The 22,409-nt window shown below is 35.1% G+C and overlaps 1 protein-coding gene across 8 annotated transcripts in view; it reads right to left on the reverse strand.

Moving 5' to 3' along the window:
- The window catches only part of GREB1L (GREB1 like retinoic acid receptor coactivator), a 248,282-nt gene that overhangs the window by 110,935 nt on the left and 114,938 nt on the right, over window positions 1–22,409 (reverse strand). For 7 of the 8 annotated variants that reach the window (XM_054694146.1, XM_054694142.1, XM_054694144.1 and 4 more), the window contains one exon: window positions 810–917. The gene's annotated coding sequence lies outside the window, so the exon portion shown is untranslated. Of the gene's footprint in view, window positions 1–809; window positions 918–3,055; window positions 3,069–22,409 lie in introns of those variants that run through there. The other variant, XM_054694148.1, reaches the window with a different exon arrangement.

Genomic DNA, 22,409 nt, shown 5'->3' on the forward strand with positions numbered 1-22,409 from the left:
ATGTTAAGCCAATACTAGCTTTCAGGATCTGCATGGTCACCATGAAGGAACAAACAGGGACCAGGCTGAAGTGGCAATGACCCTCTTGTTCTTTTTGGTCTCAAAAGGATACGACAGGTCATAAAAGAAGAAAAGCTCTTTGGCCTCCATTGGAAATGCCAGGCTATTTAAGCAAGTTGTAACTTCCAAAAGGAGACTCTTGGGTTGTGCCCTGATAGACAAGTTACCTTAAACAATATCCTAAATACTCAGTTCTACACAATGCTTTGATTTTCTTTGACATGGGAGTAGGGGGAGGCAGTATCACCTTTTCCCTTTTCTAAGCTAAATCTCCTAAAAATAGGAAAATAACTTTAATGAAACTTTTTTAAAAAATGTTTATCTCAGTGTTTTATGATAAAAATTTTAAATATACATGGTTTCTAGGTATGGTTCATTTTTTTTTTTTTTTTGCCAAGGTTACAAATCTAGTTGTCTCTCTTACTAGAGATAGTTTGAAAGATAAAACCACAGTCTACAAAGGAAAATAAACTGAGTTGTTATCCTAATTTAGGTAAACAAGAAATATAACACAGAGAGTATTGTAGGGGAAAAAACCTTATTGCTGAATATTTTTCTTTACTTTTTGCCAAAGAGAAAGAGGAGGGATGAAGAAAGCAGGGAGGAGAGAAAATGGGAGGAGAGGAAATCATAGAAATAGTTGCTTAACCCATTTGAGGGCTAATATAGTAGCTTTATTTAAATTCTAAATATAACTTACTAAAACAAATTTGATTTTGAAAAATCTGGGAGCATACTTTATACAATACCTTGGTTTATATATTAACATTTTTGAATCACGTTCATGATTAAGGTGGGTTGTCGACACTTCAGGGAGCCTCTTGCCTAGATTTTACTTGTTTAAAGCTTTTTTGCACCTGCAAAAACATAAAAAAAAAAATACATATGTAAGGACATAATTCCACAATATAATAACCTAAATGTTTATAATTCTACAAAAATTATAATTAGAAATGGATTATCAAAGTCTTACACAATTCCATAAACACAACAGGCAAATACAGATATTCCTTCTCCTTAAAAATTCCCAAAATACTAATTATACATAATCAAAAATAAATCTTTTGGTCTTAAGATACCCCCCAATAAATGTATGTTGAATAACTGTTAAGTCTACATTTTTGATAGCTATTACCATAGTGCTAAAAGTCTACAGATTATTTTTAGGTATGAGATCAGTGAAAAGGAAATTTTTTTACTCTAAGGAGTCTGGGTTTTATAATCTGATGCTAAATTTTATCTCCTCAAAGAACTAACAAAAATTTAAGACATAACTAATTTGATTGAAATTATTTTTCTACTTTTTTAAAAGTAATGCTTTAGTAACTTCCAAGAAAGTCTGCAAGAAGAAAAGAGCTACTATTTCCAACTCTTTCAGTAGTGTATTCCTAGAAGAAATTAAACTAAATAACTACAATTACATGTAACTGGTTGAAAAGTATAGTGTTCATGTTACTCTTTTCTCTAAGTAAATTATGGTCAATATAAACTACTACAAAGAAAAATAGAAAATATATTTTTAAAAAGCTTCAGGTGATTTTTAAAAAAGCTTCATTGATTATTATACATAATTTTCCCTTGTTGCTGTGTCTAAAAAGAAAACAAAAGAAGATTTTCCTAAGAATGTAGTAATTTCAATATGAATATTTATAACACTAAATTATGTAACATAATCTTAACTTACATCCTCCAAAAAAAGTTTCATTTTACTCTTCTTTTCTATGAACTTGAAAGGAAAGAGTGAAATGAACCATTTTAGATTTTGAAATAAAAATCTTTACCTTACCTTTCTTACTGTCAAAAAAATGTCTTCAGGCAGAAGAATGATTATAAGTGAAAAACTCAATTTTTAAAACTCATATATTTCCCAGCCACCCAACCAGAAATACACATCTTTTTTTGTGAGTCAGGAGTCTTGCTACCTATATTCAAACCCAAGATTACTCCATATGGTCAACAAGGTCAAACTGCATTACTGCCAATGAAACTATATGACTCCACAAGGACCTTAATGATTTTTAAAAAAGGTCAGTAATCCAATTCCAATGGCTTCAGAGTCTAAAATTGCTAATTTTGGGCCACGTGCTGCACACTTCACCTGCTAGTAATGACATTTTTGTATTTTCTTCTAATTACACTCAAAGCTAAGACCTTTGGCCCTGGGCCACAGACCCCTATTCAAGCTGCATACATTCTCTTAAACGACCTGATCCTTTGTTGTCACTCTTACTCTTTCATCTATTATTTACATCCATAGAGAAGGAAGATACTCTGCCATTTGTATAGCTTAAAGCTTCTAATCATCTTAATTTCTTTGCCTTTCAACCCATGGTCTTTTTCATAGACTAATGCCAAAAAGTTTGAAAAAAATCATCTTTTCAACCACATCACCCCCTTTCTCCTTTCTTACTCCCTGGCCAACCTCCTTCCTCTTCTTTCTCCTACATAGGAGGGACTTTGTATCAGTCAAAAATTACAAGTTTTGAGTTTCACCAACAAAATTAATTTCTAAATATAATTCAAAATCCCACCTTGTTCTGGCAGATCAATAATTAGTATGTGTGTCTCTCTTTCATCAAAGAGTTCATTTAAATTAAGTGAAAGTTTACTTAAAATAACTTAAAATCTGTTCTTGCCTCACTAAGGCATGAGTATAGAATTTTCATAATTTTCCTGCCAAAAAAAACAACAAAAAAGCCAAAGAAGCTCCTGCAAACAGTAGGGATGTTAGTTATGTGGCTAAACAGTTTCAAACATTTAAATAACTACAATTGTTCAACTACTCCCAAGAAAAGAAAAGAGGAAAGAAAGAAAAATATACAAAAAATTAAAGATAAAATCCTTAAAAGTTTTACATTTTAAGACTACTCATTGTCCAAACAGCAAAATCCTCACATAAAACATTCTCTATCATTGCAATTTTCCAACACTTTCCCCAGACTTTTCTGTTAATGTCCAAACCCATTTTACAAATCCAAAGCAGGGAGTTCTTTACCATGATGCAGACGTCCCCCTCAGATCACTGTAGCCACCAAAAGATTCTGATTTCCAAGATGTTTATAAAAAGACATATGATCCATCTTTGGGGGTCTCGTCCTCTATTGCTCAGCTTACTCTTGATTTCTAACAGTATTTCCTTGTTGTCTGTCCTCTCTGCAGACCCTGAAACCCCTTGTCTTTTCTTATTTTCACCATTTGCTTCAACCAGCAGTTCACTGGAGACCCATCCATCTTGTAATGCCTAAAGTGACAGATGCTCTCAGGAACCACCACACTGCTGAGTGAACAAAAGATAACATCACCTCTAGGAACTCCAGAGAGAAATACAACTGCAACCTTAAGACAGGGGCTGACTTGACAGACATTGGACCATAAACCTCTTCTAAGCGAAAAAGAAAACAATTGCCACACACAAAAAAATCTGACACAATCAAAGGCAGAAAAGAGTGATTATTTGTGGATTGCCTTTTCACTCTGAAGCTTACTTTTCCCCCCACAACGCTTTTATATTGGGGCAATTCACTTGCCAAGAGGCAAGAAAAGTTCTTGGGGGAAAAAAGCCTTCCTCAAGTACTTTCTTTTATTCCATAAAATTCAAAGTGAAATTCATTCACATGTGTGCTCCAGTGACCCTAAGGCTATAATAAGCATTCTTAAATCTGACCTGTCTTGTTTACATAAAGAAATATCTGGTCTCAGAAATGCTGACTCATTTCTACTGCCAGGAAAGATTTATGCATGCTTTGCACATTAAAAAGGCATTAGAAATTAAAAAGCAACATGTGACACAATGTCAACAATATGGGTCGCTCATAAAAAATGCTCACCATTCATTCGTCAGACAACCTCCAACTTGAGTGAAAAAGACAGTTAACAAGAGGATTCTGGGAAAGGCCACAGATCTCCTCTAACAAAGAAAAGGTCTTATTAACATCTCCCAGCATCAGGCGAAGGACAAGGAGGATGCAGTAGATTCAGGGGATACTGCCTTATGCCATTTAGGGTTTTCTTTTTTAAGGTTTTTATTTAAAATCTTTATGTATCAATAGATAAATTTAAAAGTAACATTTAATTTTAAATTTATTCTAAAATTCACGTAAATAAATGAAATGAAATTTTTGAAGAACAGTAAACAAAAACTGACTTGGTGTTCAATTAAGAACATGGTGTGATCAATGTCAATTATAGAGATTAACAACCATTTTTATAACAGATATCAAGATGACACTGCAGCTGAATACATTATCGTTTTCAAATAGGGTAGATGGCACAAATATCTGTGTTAAATCTAACCAAGCCAAATACTCAAGAAAAGTTGTTAAGTATATTTCTGAGAAGAAACCTAAGAATTTACAACAGCATTTCCTTAAGACAGAGGGACTGACTTGAAAAATACCAAAATAAAATAAAAACATTTTATTTTTCTTTAAAATATTTGCACAAGAAGTCTTAAGTTATAATTATTTTTCTTTAGAGTCACACTCATTTTACTAAAATAATTTTTAAAAGATGTTTTATTTCATCTCCTGTATTTGAGGGGTAGAAGAAAAAAAATCTCAACTTCATAAAACAACATATCTCATTCTTAAACACCTGTTTATGTCTCCTTCATTTCCTTTGTGTCTGCACAAAATAGGGAAATCATTTCAGTCTCAGAATTTCTAAGTTTTATATTAACATTGGTAAAAGAGAATGCACACCAAAAATTTAAATGTGCACAATTATATAATTCAATGAAAAAATATTAAATCATTACATACTGTTCACTGATATATGAAGGACTTGTTCTAATTTGGACTTGCTCTAGGAACGACAAATACTGGGCAATTGCATAATGAACAATTTGACAAAATAATATACTTACAAAAACTATTGGACATTAAATAAACGAAGTGAGGGTACTGAAGTTAAGAGTGAGGGGAAAGGGAGAAAGATAAGGGGATGTAAGGGACTATGGTAGAAAAAAAAGTGGACTTGATCTTTAACTAGACAACTTTGTTTAACACACACTGACCCTAAGTAATCCCCTCATATTAATGATTCAAAAACACTACATCTTTCAACACTCGTAAACACTGGCATTAATGCCTAGAGAGACATGACCTTGAAATGACAGTTTCCTTGCTTTAAAAAAAAAAAAAAATTAAATGACCTGTTTTTAAATACAATAGGATCGATATGCATGCAGGAAAAGTACACCCCTGTGGAAAGTTCTTATTGCCTGATTGATCAGAAACAAAACAAAACTTCTTTCTTAAGGGCCCTTTCCAGATCACAGTCAGTGCCAGAAATCCACACAGGAAAAAAATCCATCAAAATGAAACCCTAAAAGGGTTTACCCTTCACCATCCTATTTGCACTTCAAAACCCTGTAAGTCCTTCAGTTAAACCCCAGGCCTGAACCATTTCAATAATAAGAGAGGTGGCCAGCAGTGATTTATCTCCCATTTGGCCTCTGGACAGAGCTGTAATGTCTATGAAGCTTCCCTTCTCTGACTCAAACCCTCCCCCCCCAAGTCAACCTTCATTTGTGCAGCTTTGGATCTGCAATACCTTATAAACAAGTCTTATGTGTCTCCCAATCAGATGCAAGAACAATCTGTATGAACTCAAGATTTGGGTACTTTTTCTTGGCAATGTTTTCACAAACCAGAATGCTGCTAAGTAATAGGAAAATACCAGGTTAAATTTCAGGTCCCCTTTGTTATAAGCAGGGGAAGAAAAGAAAATTCTTTTACTTAGCCTTTCTTCTCACTGTTGTTATCAGAACTTCTTAAACTTTTTCCAAATTATACCCAGATATCCTTCATGTTTTGGGCCATATCAACCAACTTCCTGAAGTGATTTTCATCTAAATTTAAAGTCTTGCACTGTAAAATATCTCACCAAATGCAAAAAAGTAAAGATTTCATAGGTCATAGACTCCTGGGTCAAAAAGACCTTAAAGACAGATATCAGGACACTCTGAGTCAACTGATTTATTCTATCCCTGTTATCAAATATAACTGCCTTCACACACACACATTTTTTTCTAGTACAACAAACACCAAACGTCAGTAGTTTTTTAAACTGAAATACCAGAAGTTATCAAAGTGAAACACAGTGAAGCTTTTCCTTAAAGTTGAAGGATACTTTGTCACTACACATGAATTCTCTATTTCAATATTATGTTCACATGCATCCTACTGTGTAGAAAGAGAACAAAAATATGTGCACCCTTTTCCCTACTTGTTCACTAATTTCAGTTTTCATTTAAATGAGTTTGCTTTCTAATTGCTTCTGATAAATTTCATCTGAATTCCACAGTCACAACTTGCACTAAGTGATTTCACTGTAGTCACTCCCATTTCACAGCTTGAAAATCTTCAAGCTATTTCACTAACTTATAAAATTAGAGAAACCACAGGAAAATATGTTTATTTCATTTAAACCTAGTATCAGTTACAAATCAATAAACTTTGAGATGAAAAAATAAACCTATTATCAGTAAAGGTTAAAAAACAACAAAATCACATATATGTCTGATCTGATATTTAAAATACAAGAAATACAAATTTTTGTCAATGAAAAGGAAAATATCATTGATGGTTTGGGAAGCATTAATCAATAAAGATTACATAGCCCCCATTAAAAAAAATTACCTCTAACATCATTAAACCTCATTAGCAAAGAGTTTTTTCATTTTAGACCCCAAATATCACAAATTCTAGAAAAAAGCCATCATCACAGTAAATGACTTTATTATATATTAGCACATTCAATGAATCTGAGATTTGTATTTGTCACTTAAAAATTCAAACTGCATATATAAACTAGGAAACATACAGTAGCACTAACAATAATATCCAGAAAACAAATATCTTAACCTAGTACATACCACTTAAAAAAAAAAAGCTTTCATAAGAGAATCAACAAGAGTAATTGATCTACACAGAGGAAATATTCAATCTTCATTAAATATTTATTCAGTGCAATAGATTGTTAGGTCTATTTAGACCTCAAAGAAAAAATAGTTCCTGTCTGATAGGAATCAGGTCTTGGGAGAACTACAGCCATGACACTATATTTCAAAATGACAATGCTAAAAACTGCAGATGTGCCATAAAATGTATATTACTACCTGGAAATCTGATATCAAAGAATGTCACTTTTATGGGCGTTATTAATTTTAACTAGGTTTGACTGGCTATGCAATTTGATTTCCTATTAATGTAGCACAATGCAATTTGGATGTTCAAGATTTGTCGTTCCCAGCTCTGTCACTCTGTGACCGTGGCCACATGGTCTAATTGTAAAAATACCTGTTTCTCAAACAAAATCTCAATAGAATTTTTGGGGAACATTATGAAAGCATTCATAAATTCCTTTTTTTAATTCAGATTTTTATCTTTTTTAAAAAAGATTTTATTTATGCATACAAGAACTGGGGTACAAGTCAGAGGTGTGGGGGGTGTGAAGATTTGCCATAGAAGAGTGGGGAACAGAACAGAGGATCAACTGAAATACATTGCTGAGGGGAACAGTGGATGAGACAGGAGAGGTCTGTTGTGCCATGTGGGTAGCTCCCTGGCTGGGGATCAAACTTGTGCTGCAGTGGCTGCGAATAGCTTCCTAGGTTGCATCTTAACCCTTGCACCACCAGGGAGGACCCCAGATTTTTATGTTTAATTGAGATAACATCAGTATGCTACACCATATATGGTTCATAGGCATAGGGTGTCAATTCTTCAGATGTGTGTTACCACACCACACCCAGCACAGAGTCCTCCACTGTAGTCTCTTGGCTCCTTTCCACACTTTATATTTCCCTCTCCCTTCCTCTTCTGGTAGCCTCAATTCTATAGTCAGATTTCTAAGATAGTTTTGATTTGGTCCTGTCTGTTCCTTTGTTTTGTTTATCCATAATATATACATGAGTGAAATCATCTGGTATTTGTCTTTCTCCTTCTGACTTACTTCGCTTTGCATAATCCTCTCCAGTTCCAATCAAAACATTCATAAATTCACAAGGATTATTATTTTTTTTTAAAAAATGGAAAAATCCTTTCCAAAAAAGGCTGTAAGTGGAAGTGAGTCAAAATAAACATCACATTATGAAGAAAGAGATTTTGACTATTAACTTCAAGTTACTAAATCCAATGAACACTTTTCAGTTCTCATCCAAATGCCCTCTTGGTAGATTTCTTTGAAATTTCCTTACCTGGATTTTATTTCACAACTTTTCTGATTTCCCTCCTCCCCTGTACTACTTTTGAATTTCCTTTGCACTCCAATAATATACTCCCAGTTATGAAATATTAGTTCCACAGGTTTTAGCCTGTGGCTCCCAATGATTCTCATTTCCTGTGTAAGCCTGTCCCACACTGAATCAGGGCTGACTTGAGTGATCAATAAAATATTAAATAACTTTAAGTGTATGATTTTCAGAATCATAAAAAATACAGCGGTTCTGCCTTGATGGCTTGGATCACATGCTTTTAGAGAAGGCAGTCACTATGCTGTAAGAACACTCACGCAGCTCTGTGTAGAAGCCCACATGAGTAGGAGCCACAGCCTTCTGCCAAGTCTCTATCAACTTGCCTACCTCTTCCTCTTGCCACCATTTTTGCCTCATTGGTTTCTTTGCCTTCTCTCTTGCACCCTCCAGTCACTTCTCTGCATTGCAGTACAAAATAAGCAAGCAACCTTTAGCTAAAACCTTATCATTTTTATATTGCTCTGAAGATAAAAATTAGTATTACAAATATTCCCTGCCCATCTCTCCAGCCTTACCCTGCACTGTTCTCTTCTAAAATGCTGTGTTCCAGCAACACTTTCCAAACTTTTTTTTTTTAAGATTTATTTTTATTTATACAAGAACTGGGGTACAGGCCAGAGGTGTGGGAGGGTGAGCGGATTCACCAGAGACAGAGCAGGATGCAGAACAGGCAGACAGATCGAAAACACTGCTGTGGGGAGCAGCGGGCGGGACAGGAGAGGTCTACCGTGCCATGTGGTTGTCTTCCTGGCCAGCTGGGAATCGAACCCGCACTGCAGAGGCTGGGCACACCTTCACGGTGCTACACTCAACCCGCTGTGCCACTGGGGAGGCCCCCAAACTTTTTTTTAAAGATTTATTTATTTATGCACACAAGAACTGGGGTACAGGCTAGAGGCGCGGGGAGGCGAGAGGACCCACCAAAGACAGAGCAGGGAACAGAACAGGCAGAATGATGGAAACTGCTGAGGGGAGAAGCGGGCGAGTGATGAGAGGTCTGCTGCGCCATGTGTGTATCTCCCTGGTGGGGGATTGAACCCGCGCTGCAGTGGCTGTGGACAGCTCCATAGGCTGCGTCTCAACCCCCATTGCCACCAGGGAGGCCCCAATACTTTCCAAACCTTAAAAACAAGTTCCCTTTGCCTGTAATACCACCCAACCAATCTTTTACCTTCGTTGCCTAGTTACATCTTCTTTTGTCCTTTAGATCTCAACTCAAGCATTATTTCCCTTTGCCAAAAGCTGTCACAAAAACCTTGCTCATTTTCTTTTTAACAATTAACTTACTTTTGAGTTGTATAATTCATATGATTAACTAACTAATGTTTGTCTTCTCTATTATAGTATGATACGTGAAATAATATGTTTATCTGGTTTTGCCAATTACTGAAATCATAGCACTTCTTATGGTGACTTCCTACCTCATAAGCACTAAAAAAATATTATTTGGATAATGTAATCCTTTAAAATGTAGGACTGGCACAAGAATGTGAAATTCATTGGTGATGGTCCAAAAGGAATTTATTACCCATAAGAATTATGTGACAATTGATGAATTATAAAATAATAAAGCAAAGGAGAATATGTTTATGTTACCAAAATAATGATCAACAGTTTAAAAAGTAATAGCTAAGAAACAATTTGTATTAGACACTAAAAATAAATTTCAGAAAGAATGAAAGATTGCATTTACATATATCTAAATACACTTACATGTCCACTGACATTACACCATATAAAAACCAAGAGGAAATGAAATTAATAATTTATTAATCAAAGACATCTTTACAGACACATCACCCAAAGCAGTGATAGTGAAGGCAAAGATAAACAGCTGGGACTACATCAAATTAAAGAGCTTCTGCACAGCAAAAGAGACAATAACAAAAACAAAGAGAAACCCCACCAACTGGGAGAACATTTTTGCACACAACACTAATGATAAAGGATTGATCACAAAAATCTGCAAAGAGCTGATGAGACTCAACAACAACAAAGAAAATAATCCAGTCAAAAAATGGGCAGAAGAGCTAAAAAGAAACTTCTCTGAAGAGGAAATGCAAATGGCCAACAGGCATATGAAAAAATGTTCAACATCACTTGTCATCAGGGAAATGCAAATCAAAACTACCATGAGATACCATCTTACACCAGTGAGAATGGCACATATTAAAAAAACTAGCAACAACAAATGTTGGAGAGGGTGTGGAGAAAAAGGAACTCTTCTGCACTGTTGGTGGGAGTGCAAACTGGTCCAACCACTATGGAGAGCTGTGTGGAGATTTCTGGACCTACTAAACATAGAGCTTCCATATGATCCAGCAATTCCACTCCTAGGTATTTACCCAAAGGACACAGAAACATCAATTCCAAAGAACACCTGCACCCCTATGTTTATAGCAGCACTATTTACAATAGCTAAGCTTTGGAAACAGCCCAAATGCCCAAAAATAGATGACTGGATCAAGAAGATGTGGTACATATATACCATGGAATATTACTCAGCATTCAAAAAAGATGAACACATGCAATTTGCAGCAACATGGATGGTGCTGGAAGAGATCATGCTCAGCGAAATAAGCCAGAAAGAAAAAGAAAAATACCGGATGGTCTCACTCATAGCAGGAATCTAGAAAACTTAAATAAGGGACCAGGAAAATGAATAACTACAAGAAAGTGAAAATCAAAATCAACAAAAATCTATGAACCAGAGACACTTTTGGGGGGGTGGGTGGAGGGAGGGGAGGGATTGGGGTCAAAATGGGGTGGTTGAAATTGTATGGGGAATATAAAAATAAAATTTATTATAAGAAATAAAAAAAGAAGAAAAAAATGTAATAAATAAATAAATAAATAAAATGAAAAAAAAATTTATTAGACTGATATTTATCATGTTTCAGTATATGTTATGGTATCATAGACTTTAGTTTTCTGAGCCTAGAAATCACAAAGGCTGACAGATTTGAGCAGTAAAAATATAAAACTTTTGTATATTTAACATGTAAAACAAATTATAAAAAAATGTTTCTAATGAAAGAAGTTACTGTTTATTATGTATATTAAAAAGTAAAACATTAATACCCTCACACCCCAGGGACAACCAAATAGTCCATCAATAGGGAAAAGGTTAAGTACATTATAGTAGCAGTAATAACCACTTCTGTTTATTGAGTAGCTACCACATACCTCATATACATTGTCATAGATATATCACATACATTTAATCCTCACAAATCCATCTATAAAGAGAATACTATGATGCTATAAGAAGTATATTTTTGACATAGAAATATATCCATTGTGTTTAATATATGATACAGAAAACATAAAACATTATGGTTCCACTTCTTATAAGAAAAAATTACATAAATAATTATATGAGATAAATACATAATCCCAAGAATATAATATAAACCATAAAACAGTGGGTGATATGATTATAGCATGTAATTTTTTCTTTATGCTTATCTTTGTTTTCTCATTTTTTACAATGTAGTTACTTTATAATTTTATGCATATTGAAAACTTAATTAAGCCCTATTTTTTAAATTATCATCATCATTACTACCCTTATTGACTTTGAATATTTGAGAGTTGTAAAACATTGATTTTCTCACTTGACAATATCTTTTAAGTACTGTAGGCTTATTGCAGTAGGAATACAGTAACAAATACAGTTTATGAATGTATGCATAGTAAAGACTGTAAATAAATACAACCTGCTTTTAATAACCTATCAGATATCATTTTTAGTATCACAGCCAATAAGCTTCTTAAATTACAACTGATTATGTGGAGTTTTGAAAAAATCTTCCATGACAATGTAGGAAGTAGTCCAAAATTGGTAATCCCTAAAACACAAATTTCACAACCTAGTGTTTGAAACTTTCATTAGTTATCTTTCTATGTCTTTCCAAACTTAACCTTCTGTCACACTCCAATAGGAAATACCTGTTCCTGTCTATATTATTTTATTGTGGTTACCCACAAATAAGCCCAGATCCATCTCTGTGCCTATATTCAAGTTGTCTATCCCAACCCCGCATTTAACTTTTTCCTTCTTTGCTCAGATTTATCTTCCTCATTGTAACCCCCACATCACCTAGTGTGGTTTTGGACATATAACTGGTGCTTAAACAATATTAACAAAGGTTAATCCTACCTCTATTGAACTTATGTCTCTGTCAGTGCTTAAAATAGAATATAGCTATTTTAAGGATTTTTAAATGATTCTTTTAATTATATTGAGTAGCGATTATATGTCTACAATTAAAAATCTAGTACAAATGTATATAGTAAACAGTATGTCTTTTCAATTCTTGCCCCATAGTACCATCTCACAAGAAACAACTACCCTTATTGACTTTGAATATTTGAGAGTTATAAAACATTGATATATTTAGATTAGATATATATATATATATATATATATATATATATATGACAAACTTCTAAGTAAAGACAAACCAAACACATTCACTCTTTTGGACATTGCTTTTTTAAGTTAAAAATATCTTGGACAAAGAGACACCCTACTGATTGGGAGAAAATGTTTGCACTCCATACAGTTGATAAGGGACTGATTACAAAGATCTACAAAGAGTCCACACTACTCAACAAAAACAAAGTAAACAATCCAGTCAAGAAATGGACAGAAGAGCTAGAAAGATACTTCTCCAAAGAGGAAATGCAAATAGCTAACAGGTATATGAAAAAATGTTCAACATCCCTTATAATCAGGGAAATGCAAATCAAAACCACAATGAGATACCACCTTAAGTCAGTAAGAATGACACATATTTAAAAAACTGGCAACAACAAATGTTGGCAAGGATGTGGAGAAAAAGGCACTCTCCTATACCACTGGTGGGAATGCAAAGTGGTCCAACCACTATGAAAAGTTGTGTGGAGGTTCCTCAAATTACGAAAAATGGAGCTACCATATGACCCAGCAATTCACTCCTAGGAAACTATCAAAGAACACAAATACACTAATTTGAAAGGAGAGCTGAACCCCTATGTTTCTTACGTTTACTGCAGCACTATTTACAATAGGTAAGATATGGAAACAACCTAAATGTCCAAAAATAGATGACTGGGGGGCTCCCCTGGTGGCGCAGCAGCTGAGTGCTGGGCTGCAAAGCTGCCAGCAGCCTCTGCAGTGCCGGTTCGATCCCCGGTTGCTGGGCGAGGGTCCCACATGGCACGCAACAGACCTCTCCTGCCGTGCCCGCTGCTCCCCTCAGCAGTGTATTTCGTCAGTCTGCCTGTTCTGTTCCCTGCTCTGGCTCTGGTGAATTCTCTCACCCTCCCGCGCTTCAGACTGTACCCAGTGCTTGTATAAATAAATAAATAAATCTTAAAAAAAAAAATAGATGACAGAATCAAGAAGATGTGGTATACATACACAATGAAATACTATTCAGCAATCACAAAATATAAACTCATGTAATTTGCGGCAACATGGATGGAGCTGGAAAGGATTATTCTCAGTGAAATAAGTCAGCAGGAAAAAGATAAATATCAGATTGTTTCACTTATAGGAGGAATGTAGGGGAACCAAATAAGGGATCAGGAAAAAAATATAATAATAATAAATTTAAAAAACTAGCAGGTAAGTATAAATCATAAACATACTGCAGGGGAGGGAGAGGGATCAAAACGAGGGGTGGAAAAGCACAAGGGACTATGTTGATGGTTCACAGGTGAACTGGTGGTGGGAATTTTAATGGAGATTACACCTGCGAAGAGAAATCAAATACTGTACAAAAAATGAACAATGATATAAATATATATGTATATATATATATATATATATATAAATGGTTTGGAGATCTTTCTATATAATCACATAAAGGCCTTCCTCTATTTCTTTTGTATGTGTATGTGTGTGTGTGAGAGAGACTTCAGAGAAGTCCCTGGCATGTATGTACCATAATTATTTTAAACTAGTTCTTCAATGATGGAAACTTAATTTCCTGTCTTTCTTACTACAAAAGACGACTTAATATTCAACCCTGCATTTAACACACTGTGCAACAATTGTTGGATAAATTCCTAAAGGTGAGATGACTGGATCAAAGGATATATGCAGTTTAATTTTATTAAACTGCAAAACTGTTCTTCATAAGGGTTGCACCAATTTACACGCCCATTAACAATTTATGTACTCAAAACCTTCATTACTGTAGAATGTTATCTACTTCTCGGAAATAGCCAGTCTTTATCCACTTTTTTTTTTTAGTTGTTGGTTATATTTTTGATTTGTAGGACCTCTTTATATATTGAGGAATTTTGTCATTTGTGTATGATATGAATTTTTTTAAGACTTCCATTTTCTGCCAATTTAGCATTTTGTCATTGCCTATGTTATTTGTTGCTATTTTTCCATGAGGACAGTTTTAATTTTGTGTAATTAAATTTATGGTTTTTTAGAGTTAAGCAATTACATGGAAACATAGATTTATTTTATCTCTTTAATAATCTACATAAGTCAATAGTGTATTTCCTATAGGCACTAAGAAAGCAAAGGAGTGGAATAAAGGAGGAAAGAGTTAAGAAAAACCTACTTAAATAAAAACAAATAACATTCCCAAAGACATTATTTATAAAAGCAATTCTTAATTTTTTTTGGTTTGTTGACCATCTTGTGAGGGGAACAAAAAGAGATATTCCCACGCTACCTATGCTCTTGCTACTGCAAAAGGGGTAGGAACACACACAGACACGTGCCATAAAAATAGGAGAGAAGGAGGGAAAGAATGGACCAGGTGGGTTTGAAGTAACCAGTAGAAGTTTGGGATGAAATATTTGATTTAGTAGATTCTAATACTAGAAGAAATAAAAGAACTATCTCATGATCCATTTTTTTCCCCCTGGTTTCTGGAGTTTAAATCAGTGGAAAGGCTGTATACTCCTAGTAGCGAAGACCCCATGCAAAGGTGTCAATAGAGGTTTGTCCGGTTTTTTACAAACTGTGCTCTAAATTCCTCCTGTACTCTAAATTCTGATTCCCAACCCTTCCACCACATCCTATAAATGTTCTATCTTTCTTCAGTCCATATTTGACAAATATGGGATCCAATCAGTTTATTATCATTGCTGATGGTTCCTACATCTACATCATCGATCTTAAAGTCTTTTCTGAGTTGTTGCTCTCCTCTTAACCTCAATATAGTCAACTCAATATGCCCAAAATTAATATGCCCCAAACAAAGCTCATTGTTATTAGAATAAATGCCATTCTTACATTTTGATTTATTATTCATTTCTTCACCCTGAAAGTGCTATGAACTGTGCTAGGAAGGATGATAAAGGCAATCCCTAATCACAAAGAGATCCCAATTTAAAGGTGAAGCCAATCTGTAAATGTGTAAATGTTCACCAGAAGTAGGAACAAAGAACTATAAAAGTACAGAAAATGTAACAATTCTATCAGGAGAAATGCAGAAAATAGCAGAAAATAAATGACATGTGGGTCATTTTATTTTATTTTTAACATCCTATTGTTAAATTAATTTTTATTAATAATTTATTATTTTTATTTATATCTTTTACGTGATTGTGTAGTCCCTGTAAAATTCCCACCACCAGTTCACCCATGAACTATCACCACAGTCCCTTGTGCTCTTCTCTCCCCTGTTTTGATCCTTTTTCGTCCCCCTCCCTCAGACTGTCTCTTATTTATGGTCACCTGCTAGTTTTGTATTATTATTATTATTTTTTCCTGACCCTTTAAAATGGGCCATTTTAAAGGATAAAGTAGGAATTTATCAAACAGAATTCGCCAACTTCACAGTCCAGCAGACAAGAATGTGAAGGTATGGTGTGTTTTAGAAACACTGGAAGTTCATTGTTTGGGGGTGGAGAGAATGGCGAGAGAAGAGAAAAGAATATGCCAAATTAGGAATTTTAATTTAATTCTAGAAGCAGAAGTAAGCCAATTCTTTTAAAAAAAGGAATTAACATAATCAGACTCACAGTCCTGTAAAAGTTGGATTAGAGACCAGATAAGAAGCACACAAGTCTAGGAAGAGGTGATTTAGGATTGCTCATAATCAGGAATTAGAAGGAAGAAAGAAAAGGACCCTTTTGGCAGACAGTTAGAAATTCAGGACTGGGGCCCTGGAGTGGCAATGGAACAAACACACCCTGGAGACAGACAGCTGCCACACAGATAGCTGGTATCAGTATGGGTGAGATTACCTAGGGATTGCCCTGGTAGGGAAACTATGTGGCATAAAAGGGTCAGGAAGGAAGCCTAAAAAACTCTCATTTGTGAGTCAAGTAATGGAAGAGGAAAACCCAGCAAAGCAGATGGAGAAGGAGCAGTAAAAGTAGGAAGAAAAGCAGGAGCCAAAGAGTTATGAAAACCAAGGGACAAGAGTATTTGGAAAAATAGGAGGTGGTTAACAGTTTCAACAGGTCAGAGAGCACAAGTAAGAACAGGAATGAAAATGTGCCATGAGTGCAGAGATTACCCTTTCAGAAAATGTGGTGAACTAGGATGGAAATAAGTTAATAAGTAGAAAGGTAAAATGGCAGGAAAGAGTAATTAGAAAGACGGATGCTTGTAGGGTGAGGTTCTTGTACTTTGAGGTCCTTCCCTCCAAGAAAAAGGAGAGGTGGTGGTACACAAGACAGGAGATGATTAATGGAATAAAGTCCTTAACAGGCTAGAGAAGGGAGAGAGGAACAGGATGGAAGCCACACATCGATGGCAGAAGCCTGGGTTGCTAATGATAGCGGAGATGCTTTATCAACCTTAGATAATTACCTCTAAACTTTATGTGGGAAAGAAACTTCAAATGCAAGTTCCTGGACAGAAAAAGGAGATGAATATGTAGGTGCAGGAGTGAGGAGTTGAGACTGGATCCTGTAGATTAAAAAATAGCCATACAAAAGGTCAGTCAGCAAAGAAATATTCCCATTTCATTCTTGAATAGATTTCTCTAGTGGTAGCCTGAAAAGGGCTCACAGAGAGGCAAAACAGGATGCAGAGAGTGTTTAGAAGCTTCTGCGATAGTCCTGGTGAGACATCATGAGTGCAGCGGTGGTAGGGCAACAGAGAATAGATAGACCTGAGAAATATTTCAGAATTAAATTTTTAGAAATATTTAGGAATTCAATCAGTAGGAATTGGTTACAAATGACAAGGCAAATGATTCAGGTCAGAGCCTCAGTCTTTACCTCCTGTTGCTTTTCTCCATCCCCTCTGTTAGTCCTTTAATTCAGGTATGCCACTATCTTGTTGAGTCATTCAACAAATATTTATTGAATGCCTTTCTGTGTCAGGTTCTGCAGATACAATAGAGAGCAATCTAGAAAAGTTCTCTGCTCTCATAATATTAGGGACACCAGTGCTGAAAGTTTTATACGTATCTCATTTAATCCTATGACACAACTACTATTATTGTGCCTTTTTTTTAATGTGGTAAATCAGACTTAGAGAATTTAATAATTTACTCAAGGTCACATAGCTAGCTGATATATGGTGACTCCAAGAATCAAATACAGATCCATCTTACTTCAAAGTCATAATTTTAATAACTTGACTGTGTTATCTCTCATGCAATTACATACAATGGGTCAAATATTATAACAAGGAGTACAGTAGCTTGGACTATTATAGCCTTTCAACCAGACATTCTTTCTGCATATGTGGCATATTCCAACCAGTGTAACTTTTCCAAAATGCAAAATGGGTAAGATGGTGACATCTTTTTTTGATTAAGAGCATTCTGAGGAGGAAAGTAAGGTTTTAAATGGAAGTTGATGTATTCAGGTCTTAAATATATTGATCTTGAATTGGCTGTAAAACCTCCAAATGGAGATGTCCAGGAGCAATTTGATAAATGAGTCTGAAGGTTAGGGGCAGTCAGGGTTGGAAGTAAAGCACTTGGAATCACTAGTTCTTAGAGGTCAGTAAAAATCAAGGCAATAACTGTGACTCTCCTTTGACATGCTAGTGAACACTTGATCTATCAGGTTCTATTAAAGGCTGTCCCCCTTGGGCTTTGAAATTTTTAAAGTTCTTTGAGACATTGAAAATAACAAAGATCTTTGGACTTTGAAAACCTGTCTTTATTTATTTTTTATATTCCAGCATTTGAACACTGTATACTTATCTACAGTTCAGACTTTAAAGTCTCTGAAGGCAGGAACTATGAATTTGCACAGTTTAGCAGGAGCATCACCTGAGTTCAATGTGTCCTTATTAAACACCCACACAGTGTGTTCTCATTAAAAATTTGTGGGATTGTATTTTACTTCAATCTGGAAGCCATAAAATGTACGTTATTTTCTACAGCCATTTTGTACAGCGATTTTAAGTTTTCAGATGTGGAATAAACAGTCCATCCTCTAAACTTCCATTCTGTTTTCACCAAGAGGTAGTTAAGACACCTCTACCATAGCATGCCATTCTGTCTTTGGAAAGTGGGGTCCACTAGCAGCTCTATAGGGTCTGTGACCACGGAGGAGCTAAAATGAGTTTCTGTGTCTCCTGCATCTTCATTTCTAAAACTCAAGGTACTGGACTTGATGATTGCTGATGTCCCTTCTCATTCTAAAATTTGAAGATTCCATGACCTCTGGAAAAACCTTTTAATCACCTGAGAACTGCTGTCTTATAAAGCACAGCTAAAATATGGGTTCCATATTTCACTATTGGAAAATGAACAAATAAAGTCTGCTATAAAATTGGATTATAATTTATAAAGCACATTGCTTCTAAAATTAAAACACTGAAATTTTATATTTAATTATTGCTTTGACTTCTTACTAACATTTTTTCATTATGCAATTTTGTTTTTCAATGATAGGTTTACCCAAAAATTAAAATTAAAATGAAAGGACACCATACTTCATTTTGGTAGTGCACAAGGGTCCATGGTGATAGTTCACAGGTGAATGGGTGGAGGGGATTTTATGGGAACTATAACCAAGATGAAAATGCATACATTCTACAAAAATGAAAAATTATGTAAAAAATACATTAAAAATTTTTTAAAAGAAAAATATGAAAGTATAGAGACACTAAAATCCACCAGGATTCCAAAAAAAAAAAAAAAAAGAAGAAGAAGAAAGGCAAGTTGGAAGAATAGAACACATCATGTTGGATATCATAATGGACCTTGGTAATACTTCTCTTTTTTCCCCCCAGATGAAACAATCAAAAGAGTGTAAGTGACTTACTCAAGATTACAGAAGTATTATACTCAGGACTGCAACTAGATAGAATTCAAGGATCCTAGTCATATATATATATTTTTTTTTCTAACAACCATATTGGTCAAAAATCTGAAAGACAAAAACAGATGAAGGTAAAGTGCCAATTGGGTGAGTTTAAACAGAGATTCTACTTTGTTCTTTCTAGTTTCAATAATAAACAATTCTAGTGATTAGCATGAAGGACTGGCAGATGAAACATTCTGAGTCCTAAAGAAAAATATTTGTATTTTTGTACCACAGTCAGTAAATCAGTTGTGAAAAATTAAAGTAAACAGAAAACAAGGGAAGTTAGCAAACCCAGAACACAATTTCCCTCCACTCTTTTTGGAACACAGATTGAAAAAACAAAACAAAACAAAACAAAATCCCTGTGGCTTCCTTCATTAGCAGCCACGGTGGTGAGTCCCATTGTAAATCCCACTTATAAAGGATCATGGCTACCTGCAGAGCCTAGGAGTGCCAGTCACATTAGTGAAGACACCAGATGACCGAAGGAAGCCATGAGAGTCTGGGAAAGCAAGTAAACAAAAGGCAGCATTCCAAATGAATGCCATTGCTAGAGTCTGCATTGTAAAATGCCTCGATTTGAGAACTCTAAAGCAGATTAGCTAAAGCAACAAAAGATTCAAATAAGATACAAAGAACTCTTTGACACACTAAGAAATTGTCTTCATTAGATCATCAGGTGCTTAGTTATAATTATAAAAAAAAAATTCCCCCCAAGTTGTGTTTGGGACAGTGAGGACTAGAACAGAGACCTGAAAATGGCTCTTGAAAACAATGCGTTCATAATAAAATTCATAAAACAGACACACCAACCTTTCCCCTTTTTAATCTTCCTGACATTTTAAAGGCCTATAATGACTTAAAAATTTTGTTGTACCCATCATTTCAACTTTACTACTCTGCTCATAAGTGCCACATTAAATACCAGCAAGAAAAGCCTAAATCTCTCTAAATGTTAAGTTTTTTTTTTTTTTTTCCTCTCACACTATTGCCTTCCTTATATACAAAGAAAACAAGTTAACACTTTTGGGTGTGAATTGCCAAATTAAAAGAAGCAAAACATTAGACCATGGCATAATTCCTGAAAATTTTCCATCGTTTTATACACTTGTTTTGTTTTTGTTGCAAAGTTTAAACTTTGAAAGAGGAAAAAGGAAGCACAGAGGTAAAGGATGTAGTTGACAACACTTCAAGTTGGCTAAAAATGAGGACACCCCAACGAACTCTCAACTAAAGACACTTTGACCAGAACTGTGGCCTCTCTGGCTTCTCAGTTTTGTCAAAGAGAAAAGTGGCAGAAATATGCCCTCTCTTGTCAGTGAGTACATTTTCTCAAATAGCTCCTTATTTGCCACTAGCACACACAAAATCTTCTTCCATTTTCTTAGACTCCTTCCGTCTATTTTTGGTAGCCAAAAGGCAGAACCAAGAATGGCACAAACTGTGCGTTCCCAAAGCAATGAAGACAGGCAGTGTGGTGAGTGATTCACCTATTGAAATCATTCTCCACTACTTTATAATCCCATGACTAGATGCTAGCTATCTGTAAAATGTGAATAAAATCTCCTGCCTCATAGAGTAATAGTAGAGGAGGAAATGTATGTGGCATATATTAGGCATACAATAAAAGTTAATGACTTTCCTTATATAAATTCCTAGCCATAAAAAAAATAATTCTTTTATGCTTTACAGAGTTCTTTCATGTATATTGTTACTAAATTACTCTTTATAACATTACCATACTCTGAAGTTGCCAAGTACTCAAATATATGTTCTCTCTGACTTGAGGGACATGCTTTTGTTGGGGTACACTGTGTGTGTGTGTGTGTGTGTGTGTGTGTGCTGCTATGTGAGAGGTTGTGATGATTTTGTTTTTTCCTTAGTGTGCTGATAAGTGAGGGATTGTGGTGGTGGAAACTATGACATTATATACCTGTATCATTACTCCTGTGTGTGTGTGTGTGTGTGTGTGTGTGTGTGTGTAGCGGTGGGCGGTGGGGGGCGGGTGGGGACATGAACTGAACTGGGAGGGATCATAGAGGAAAAGGAAACAAAAAATAGATATACAATCAAATAAACCCATACCACTTAATAGGGTAATTGACAGAAGGATAAACTGCCCTTAGGGCTCATTAATAAATTATCATTTAATTTAATGCTTTTTAAAAATATGAAACACAATTATAATGTCCTAGGTTCTAGATCTTTATGAGCATGTGATTATTTTAGGTTTGGTCAAAGACAAATTTATAAAAATAGCAGACCTACAGAATATTGTGCTCATGTACTGTTGAGAGAAGGTTCCAAATTGTCATTAGGAAATAGTGTTGATCAAGCAACCAGCACCTAAACTGACCAATTTTTTTCTAAACAACACCTCAGATACACTGGGAGCTTGGACACACTTCACTTCATTTAAGCCTCACAATAACATTTTGAGATACATATTGTATTTGTTACATGGCTCCAAAAGACTGAGTAATTTGTTTGAGAAAGTTAACAGTGCCGAGATTCAAGTCCATATCCTTTAAACTCTATAAGCTGTTCTCTTCAAACTAAGTCACACTATATTCTCTATAGTACTGAAAAGAATATGTGAAGTGTTCTAAACTAATCAAAATTGTGAATTAAAACTCAGAAGAGAATTAATTAACCTTAGGTTGGCTAAACATGAGTTTCCTTACACAAATTTGAAAATCCTCAATTTGAGATTTCTGAGGTCAGATTGATATCAAGTCTCCCTGGTGGCACAGGGGTTAAAGACAGCGCTTTCAAGCTGTCACCAGACACTACAGCATGAGTTTGATTCCTGGCTGGCCAGGGAGCTACCCACATGGTGCAGAAGACCTCTCCT

Source organism: Talpa occidentalis, unplaced genomic scaffold (genome assembly GCF_014898055.3).
Source record: "Talpa occidentalis isolate TD23 unplaced genomic scaffold, MPIMG_talOcc4v2.1 talOcc4.13, whole genome shotgun sequence".
Lineage (NCBI taxonomy): Eukaryota > Metazoa > Chordata > Mammalia > Eulipotyphla > Talpidae > Talpa > Talpa occidentalis.